The sequence below is a fragment of the Podarcis gaigeae genome (assembly GCF_964106915.1).
Source record: "Podarcis gaigeae genome assembly, chromosome: 5".
Classification (NCBI taxonomy): Eukaryota; Metazoa; Chordata; class Lepidosauria; order Squamata; family Lacertidae; genus Podarcis; species Podarcis gaigeae.
The window spans coordinates 17,476,111-17,485,761 of record NC_139681.1 but is presented as its reverse complement, the minus strand read 5'-3'; the positions used below and the strand labels follow the sequence as shown (position 1 = coordinate 17,485,761).

General features: G+C 43.4%; 1 long non-coding RNA gene across 1 annotated transcript; it reads right to left on the bottom strand.

Moving 5' to 3' along the window:
• Positions 1-5,035: 5,035 nt before the first annotated feature.
• LOC310844439 lies at positions 5,036-6,197 on the bottom strand. The gene is made up of 3 exons (XR_014564129.1): positions 6,075-6,197; positions 5,864-5,963; positions 5,036-5,779 (listed from the first exon to the last, which is right to left on the bottom strand). It is a non-coding gene; the product is annotated as an uncharacterized lncRNA (long non-coding RNA).
• Positions 6,198-9,651: the final 3,454 nt, after the last annotated feature.

Sequence of the window (9,651 nt, the reverse complement as noted above, 5' to 3'; positions counted from 1 at the left end):
CCCTAGTGAGCTTGCATATACGAGTTCTTCTTCCGGAGCCTCTGTGCGCTCCCGTCACTAGTTAGGCACATTCTCTTTCTGTCAGTTTCTCCCTCTTTCCTGTCACTCCCCCTCCTCCTGGCTTTGGTGAGCAAGACTTTCCAGAGAGCGCTCCCTATAGCAGCATTAGCAGGCAGGTGGCGTGAGATCAGTTGGGTCAAAGGAGCTCCTGATCCCACTGCTGCATAGCAGCTCTATACAATTCGGCACCCGGGTGCCCCGCACACCTTGCATCCCCGGGTAAAGACGGCCCTGACAGTAAGACTGTGTTTTGAATGCTACCAACTGTTACATAAATACTAAATGTTATTACTTGTCAAGGGCAGCCAACATGGTACCACACAGAAGTTTCTGGCCTGAACATTGGCCGTGCTGGCTGGGGCTGATGGGAATTTGTCCAAAACATTCAGAGGTCGCCCCTTGTTGCCTACCCCTAACTTAAAAGGTACCAACCAATATCTGGGGGAAGAGAAATTATGTTCACCTCAGAAATGGCACAAGGGGTGCAAGGGGTGCAGGGCACCCGGGTGTTGAATTCTGGGGGGCGCCAGGAGCAAGCTAGGCAAAACGAACTTTTAAGTCCTGCTGGTTTTAATGAGAGTTAAATCTTATTCCACTGAAATAATTTAAAAAAAAGAATTTAGCTGTCCCTGAATCGTGTTTGTGACAGTAGGTTATTGTAACAGCAGTAGGTTATTGTTCAACCATCATAGTCAAGAACCGCTTCATCCCACCAAATCAGCCAGGCAGAAGAACAAATTGAAAAAGAGACACGACGCAGGCCAATATTCTGAGTACAAAATTAATTTTGACATGAAAGGCGAATGAAATACCTCCTTTTAAAAAAAAAAGGCACAACACCTACAGCTAAAGGCAACTTTGGATTTAATCAGAGGAAGGGCTTAACTCCCAATCAAAATTCTCTCCTCCTGCTCCTTTCCCACTTATGGGTACATTAATCAGACCCATATATTCCTGCCCCCATGTTAGGAAAAGAAGCTTTAGTGGGGACACCTCTGGGACAGAAGGCCCAGAAGGAAAAGGTTAAACACCATATTAACTCTGCTGTTCCTCTGATCAAATTCAGAGTACCCTTCCCACAGTTGCATTAAATTAAGTTAAACTGATTGTATGTGAACAGCTCAACCTACTTTTAACCTATTCTTTGCTTCTTCTTTTTTTAAGTGCCGTCTTTCCTCCTGTCCATTTAGATAACAAAGTTTGCCAAGAGGGTTACAAGAGGGACATACGCCATGTAATCAGTTAATGAGTGCAGAGGGATGGATTTATTACAAGAAAGAGGCTCTCAATCCACACTGAGCTCTGTATAACACTTCATCGGGGTAGTGATAGAATTATTATTGATGTAAACGTCTGAACCCCAAGAGGAAGAACAACGTAAATGACTCCAAGGCTGGTGCATCAAAGAGGCCCATATTGGGCCCATTGGTGTCACAAGGCCAGCTCAGGATGCAACAGAACATGCAAAGGCTCAGCCCTGTCCTCTCTTCCCAAACACCCCCACTTATAGGGGGCTCCATTGTTGGGGATGTTACATGCAGCTGATTCTCAAATGCCTCCTGGGTCTAGTCTTATGACAGCGTGGGAGGAGGGAAGGGGGAGTTTCTCCTTATCCACTTTCTCTACATCACGTGTGATTTTGTACACACCTATCATTGTCCCATTTCACTTGTCCTTTTTTTTTTAAACCAAAAAAAGCCCCACATTGCAACTTATTGTCATATGGGAGTTGCTTTTGGCCACTCTTTCCACCTCCTTTTCCAGCTCTTCAACATCCTTTTTGAGGTACGGTGTCTTGGATTGCAGCCCAAATCGCTTTTATAAGCAGAACAGCTTATCCATCTCCTATCCTTATAACTCAGCCACAAGGCAGTTAGATTTATAACAATATAGTTTCAAGAGTGATCCAGCCATTTACATCGCTCTGCTTGTTGGGCTGATATTTTATGACATCACTCCTTTCCATTATTACACCTGATTGAGAGCTATGTATTGTTCAAAGAGTGCTGGGCTTCCACAGTCTTGCAATAAATCTACCTCTGAACTCTATTACTGACGGCATCTTGATTGAAATTAATTAACACCAAAGTGCTTGAAAATGTACCTCATCAAAAGCAGGGTAATCTGTTAGGTTTTATTTATTTAACCGGCAGCTTTGCAGTTTTTAAAAAATGTGCAGTTGTAATAACTAAAAATAGAAGGAAAGGTGCATGGTCTCCGCCACCCTACAGTGTGAACCCCCCACTTTCCAAACAGCTTTCAGTCCCAAAAGGCAAAAGTTGAGGTCTAGCTCATCTGTTGTAAGCAAGTCAATATTACATGTACCATTATTTTTGGATATTAATCTAAGGCTGAAGGCTTGTCAGGTCTGGAACAAGTTCAGAGCAATTCTGAAGAGGGCAGAGAAACTGGTTTGCAAGTTAGATTCCCAACAGTGGTGACATGTTATTAAGTAGCCAATGCTGTAATCTTATATCTCTTACTTGGAAGTAAGCCTTATTGAACACTATAGGACTAACTTATTTCTGTGCTGACATGTAAAGCAGGAGTGAGGAAGATGTAACTCTCTAGATTTTGTTGGCCTTCAGCTCCCAACAGCACAGCCAATGAAATTTGTACCCTAACAACAACTGACCAGGGCGGGGGGCACAGGTTCTTAGGGGTGTAAGAAAGCAGAGATTTCCATTCAGACATGTATTTGTTGCAATCAGTCCTGTTTCTGTTCTGCTGCAGTTTGGTTTCTGCCACTGTCACTCTGTCAGCTATTTTCTTTACTTTGAAATGAATGTAAGTTACATAAATACTTACACAGCTTACATAAATTGTAAGTAACTATTTATGTAACTTACATTCATTTCAGTGTACTAAAACATGCCATCACCTTGCCAACAAAGGTCCGTATAGTTAAAGCTATGGTTTTCACAGTAGTGATGTATGGAAGTGAGATCTGGACCATAAAGAAGGCTGATCGCCGAAGAATTGATGCTTTTGAATTATGGTGCTGGAGGAGACTCTTGAGAGTCCCATGGACTGCAAGAAGATCAAACCTATCCATTCTGAAGGAAATCAGCCCTGAGTGCTCACTGGAAGGACAGATCCTGAAGCTGAGGCTCCAATACTTTGGCCACCTCATGAGAAGAGAAGACTCCCTGGAAAAGAACCTGATGTTGGGAAAGATGGAGGGCACAAGGAGAAGGGGACAACAGAGGACAAGATGGTTGGATAGTGTTCTCGAGGCTACCAGCATGAGTTTGACCAAAGTGTGGGGGGCAGTGGAAGACAGGAGTGCCTGGCGTGCTCTGGTCCACCGGGTCACGAAGAGTCGGACACGACTAAACAACAGCAACAAAACATGCCATTAGTTACGGTATTGTCTGCAGACTTAAAACCCCCAACCACAGTGTGAATGAACACTGCTCACATTTGGCTCAACTGACTTCTGCTCCTGGACACAGACAAAAATTAACAGTGCAGTCCTATGCATGTTTACTCAGAAGCAAATCCCACTGAATTGACTGCTCTGTACTCCCAAGTAAATCTGTGCAGAAATGCAGCCTTGAAATCAAATTAATGATCCTGATGGAATGGGTCTAGGGGTGAGAAACAGCAACTTCCTAGATAGGTTTTAAAGAGCACCATTTGGCCCAGTTCCACTCACACCAGCCAAATGCGTTTTTAGTAGTTTCCCTTCCCAAGAGATTCTTAAGAACATAAGAAGTTAGTTAACAAACCAGCTCTGACCCTGCATGGACTAGCATTAGGAAAGATGTCAGGGGAGTTCAGGGGAGTTTGCAGCAGACAGACACTCAATTATAAAACTGTGAGAGCACAGGTCTAAAAATTCTTACAGATCCAATTTCAGTGGCATTTATTTACATACTGATTGTGTTGCTTTAAAACTATTTTGATTTACAGAAGCCAAGAAGGATGCATATGACATGGGTGTGGCCTCATATAGCCAACACGCTTAAGTCTAATGGATGAATGAATGGGTTAATGCCACAGAGTAAGCTGTCCTGCCAGGCTTGGCTAGGTCATTTCCCCACCTTGGGAGGCAGGTAATCAAGGCATTTGTTCACCTTCTGTCTACTAGAGAAGTTCAATCTGTGAGGATGGCTGAGTTGGTTACTGCAGCTCAGACCACGTGGCTCTTACAAGCCACTCTTCAGTTCCTAGAGCAATAATTTAGGAACTTTCCCCACTGTAATTAAGCCAACCTTTACTCCCTGAGCAACTTTTTCTGAATGCTGTATGGAAAAGCACATGAATCTGACATTTGAAGGGTTTGTAAGTAAATGATTTTAACTTACCGAATGTGCAGTCTTTTTTTCCATGCTAGGGGAAGAGGGAATTTTTTGCAACTCAGAAGAGCATATTTTAAAGGTCTAATAGCCTGTATTTCCACACTTTGCCGCATGTTTTCTGATTTAAAATCTCTGCTGGGGTTCTCTCACCAAAGAGTACTTGCCCCAAACCAGGATCTTGGCATCCAGGGAATTCTCCTTTATATACCTATTTTTTTCCTTGTCACCAACAGGAGACAGGTGACATTGCAGCCTGCCAAGGCTAAACAGGCTAAACAGGTCTGGGGCTCTAAGGGAGGCTACCCAGCCTGCTTTGCAAAACAATAAGAGTAAATGTTTTATATGCCTCCTAATTCCCAGGAAAGGATATGTGAGACCCTGAGTTCATTTTCGCAGATTCCTCTATCTTTGCAAACACCACTTCCACATCTTCAGAACACTTTTTTTCAAAATGTAATTTTGCATTTATTTATTTTAGCTATTTTTGAACGGTTGCACATCACTGCATACTGCACACTATGCTTCTCATTCAAAAGGATACACTTCAGTGCAGTACTGTTAGTATCTGAATTATAAAATTGCATAGCAATTGCACACTGATCCCTTCTGAAAAGTTAAACAGCATAATGTAGATTACTACCACACCTCATATGTGCAGAAATAAAAAAACACCACAAGCGTATAGCATTTTTTAAAATTTCCAAATAGTGAATGGGAGATGGAGAATGAGGGGATCCCAGAACTGTGTCTACTGCCCTTGAGGGGAAGCAATTGCAACCATCCTTTTTGAGATTTAGCAGGATCCATGTCCTCGGAAGGGACTACCTTGCCTGAAGATCTCATCCAATTCTGCTGCAAATTTTAATAGTTATGGACATTTTGTGTGTGTCTGTGCCCCTGGATCTATTTACTTATAATTTGGCAGGCTTCATCCACTCTGGAAGGGCTAGTATGTCTGCAAATTTCATTCACTTCTGTCTTTCATTCACTTCTCAATTGTGAATGAGTGGAAACGAAGCAGACTTGGACAAATCCTGAGCTGAATCAGACAGTTTACAAAGGCTGAGGGAGGCTATTTTCCAAAGTGCTGAATCGGAGTCCAAACAAAATATTGTGGTTAATGTACACCCCCACCAACTCTTCCTGTACTCTAGTCAGATATGCAGCAGAAGGAAAACAGAGGTTCCTTACATTTCTGTTAAAACATTAGCCGTGGGAAGAGAGATGTGCAAGTTCCGTTACGAAGGCAAGCTTTTACAACTCCAGTTAAGGAACCTGGAAATCCATAATACTGGGGACGTTGGATATGCTTGGTTATTTGCTACTTTCCAACTCCAAATCTGCTTCTCTGTGACTTTTTCACATTTATATTTGAACTTTGTTACAAGACAATTTGGAAATATTAAGCATTTACTCTGAAAAAGAGAGAGAAAGGAAAGATATAGATTTTCTTGTTTTGATGAGGAATTGGACTATTATGGCTATAAGAGGGTACATACTTCATTGTTCCTTGAAAGTGCAATATGGCAGTATATCCAAAATCCTTATATTCCTTTTGGCTTTTTTAAATGTACCTATAACTTTAGCTCTCAGAAGTCCCTAAGAAAACAAAACACAAACAAAACCCTGGTTCGAGCGCTAAAAATGTTGACCACAGCAGTCATCTGGAATATTCTTCTTTTTCTGCCAATGAAATAGAACATTACTTACCAAGATTTGTCAGCCAACATAAATTATACCTTCTTTGCAGTTGTTGGAACAGGATAGAAAAACGGCATTGGCCTACTGAGTCATCCATGCTTCCTTCATTTAATTCATATGTTGCCAACACCTGTGAAAACAATCGGCATCAGAGTCTTGAACGTTCTTTAGGGTATGCTGAAGCAAGAACTTAGTTGTCTGAGTTGGGTTTTTCTTTAGGTCTCTAAATTATTAGCAAATCTGAGAACTATGAAATTGCTGTATATTTTAAGCAAGTTCATTCTGGGTTTGGATAATTTATTAGGATGAGGGGAAAACTGACACACTAAGGCAGTGTCAGGTGCCACAGGACTCATGCTAAACAAGGCACTGATCCTCTGGTCCACTAGATTGGCAGCCTTCATTCTGAACTGCCATGTTCACACTGTGTTGCTCCCAGACATGCCACGCACCAACCCTTGCCTGCTCTAGGTGCCCATGTGCTCCACCGCTACTCCATCAAGCTGTCTCCAGTCTCCGTGCATCATCTCCTACCTCCAGGTTCCTTCAACAGAATCTCAGAACCTGAGGCTCCAGAAATCTGGTGATCCCGATAAAGGGACTAACACAACAAGCATCAGCACCTGGCATCCTTAGACCCAACACCCTTGGAGGGTCCATCACTACTATCAGCCTTGGGATGAGCAGTTGGGTCTGTGGCATTGCACAATGACCCTGATGCAGTGTCATTCCAGGGTATTGTGGAAGATTTAAATGGAGTCTCCCTCTTAAATTTACCACTACATCCCAAGCAATGTTATATCACATCACTTGGGAAGACAGGCTAACTAATGCCAATGTACTGGAAGAAGCAAAGATCACCAGTGTCAAAGCAGTGATTATTCATCAACTTCGCTGGACTGGTCATGTTGTGCGGATGCCTGATTATCATCTTCCAAAACAACTACTCTACTCCGAACTTAAAAATGGAAAGTGTAATGCTGGTGGTCAACAAAAAAGGTTTAAAGACTCTCTCAAGGCAAATCTTTAAAAATGTAGTATAAAGACCGACAACTGGGAAACACTGGCCTGCGAGCGCTCCAGTTGGAGAACAGCCTTTACCAAGGGTGTCATGAGTTCTGAAGATGCTCAAATTCAGGACAAAAGGGAGAAACGAGCCAAGCAGAAGCCACGCGTGGCAAACCCTCACCATGATCAACTCCCGCTGAGAAACCTATGTCCCCACTGGGGAAGGACATGTGGATCCTGAATTGGCCTCCACAGTCACTTACGGACTTACTGTTAAAACTGTTTATGAAAGACAACCTTACTTGGCTATGAGTGATCACCAAAGAAAAAGAAGACACCAGGGGCATCATGGCTTGCAGCTGGGGACCACCAGAGGGCACTTTGCTGAGGAACACCTATGACCTGGGGCTGGCTCTGGGTACAACACCCTACCCTGTTTGACACAGAAATATGAGGTTGTCCTAGCCTCTTCTTAATGGCATGTTGAAAGATTCCCCCACCATTTGGCCCTTTTATATTTCAGCTACTTAACTTTTCTGAAGGCCAGCTGTTTTTCTTAGGAGAGCCATTGTCCATCCCCCTGACTTCCAGATATCCAGAAAAGGGACCTCTTGCAAGTTTTCATATTTTCCCTACAAACAGCTGCCAAACCCTTTAGCCACTACAGAACAGCTGTATTTTGTTAGTTGTCCGTGCATATGTGTATTTTTAAAAAAGCTCAGCAGGACAGAAAGAAACCACATTTTACTCTTCCTCCCTGATAAAGTCACTGTGAGTATGCCAGACAACTCAACATGACACCACATTGCAAGGATAGGGGCAGTATTTTAATACAGGAAAGAAAATGAGCTTCGTGTCATCATAGGGTTCACAAATCTATTTGAAGCAATGTGTCCTGCTATTGTGAAGTCAGCTTGTACACGCACAAGCTGAGGAAGATGGCTTTGAAATGTTATTAAGAAGAAAGAACTATTTGGTTTGGATTTGACAGAGGCTCCTAAGGTAAGCTGTGGCATGCTCTCCGCCATGTATACAACTGGTAAGTAATGAGCTATGAGAAAAACCTAGACAGCATCTTAAAAAGTAACTTACATTCATTTCAGTGTACTAAAACATGCCATCACCTTGCCAACAAAGGTCCGTATAGTTAAAGCTATGGTTTTCTCAGTAGTGATGTATGGAAGTGAGAGCTGGACCATAAAGAAGGCTGATCGCCAAATAATTGATGTTTTTGAATTATGGTGCTGGAGGACACTCTTGAGAGTCCCATGGACTGCAAGAAGATCAAACCTATCCATTCTGAAGGAAATCAGCCCTGAGTGCTCACTGGAAGGGCAGATCCTGAAGCTGAGGTTCCAATACTTTGGCCACCTCATGAGAAGAAAAGACTCCCTGGAAAAGACCCTGATGTTGGGAAAGATGGAGGGCACAAGGAGAAGGGGACGACAGAAGACGAGATGGTTGGATGGTGTTCTTGAAGCTACCAGCATGAGTTTGACCAAACTGCGGGAGGCAGTGGAAGACAGAAGTGCCTGGCGTGCTCTGGTCCATGGGGTCACAAAGAGTCGGACACGACTAAACGACTAAACAACAACAACAACATGAGAAAAACTGGTGGCAGCTGATGAAGTACCTATTTACGTCAGGAAGAAGTCAGGCCTAATCTCAAAAGTGGACTTTCTAGGTTGAAATCTTGCAAATGCTCTGTGCCTGTAAGGGGGTGGGGTATGACAGGTTGTGTCAGATGAAAAGGTCAGTCTTAACAGAATTCCTACCCAAGTCTTCCACCTCCAAACATAACATTTCAGCCACGACTGCTCTCTGGCCTTCACATAGGAGACTGTTTTCTCTGACATCTGACAAATGTTGAAGTGGAGTGTAAAATATTGTTATCACATTGCCTCGCACGGGAAGCTGTATGGTTCTGTCACTTGCATGTCAAGGTGTCTGCATGCATCGTCTGCAGCCTTAATGTGAACCTGGAAATGGGAAGACAACCTTAGCCTTCCACCGACATGATTTCATAAATTACAGTATACTAACCTTAACTATTAACTCAGACTTGGGGGGGACACACCTGTCTTTCTTAAATCATGGCCTGTGCTTGTCTCACTGCAGCATTATCCCTGACCCCCCGGGTGATGCTGTGGTGTAAAGCACTGAGCCTCTTGGGCTTGCTGATAGGAAGGTTGGTGGTTCGAATCTGTGCATCGAGGTGAGCTCCCGCTTCTCTGTTGCAGCTCCTGCCAACCTAGCAGTTTGAAAGCACACTAGTGCAAGTAGATAAATAGGTACCACTGCGGTGGGAAGGTAAATGGCATTTCCGTGCACTCTGGTTTCCATCACAGTGTTCTGTTGTGCCAGAAGCAGTTTAGTCAGGCTGGTCACATGACCGAGAAAGCTGTGAACAAATGCTGGCTCTCTTGGCCTGAAAGTGAGATGAGCGCCAGAACCCCATAGGCGCCTTTGACTGGACTTGGCCGCCCAGGGGTCCTTTACCTTTTTTACCTTTATCCCTAACCAGGCTGGATCTAGACACATCAAAAAAGTGATTCAGTTAAATGCGTTGTAAACTTCA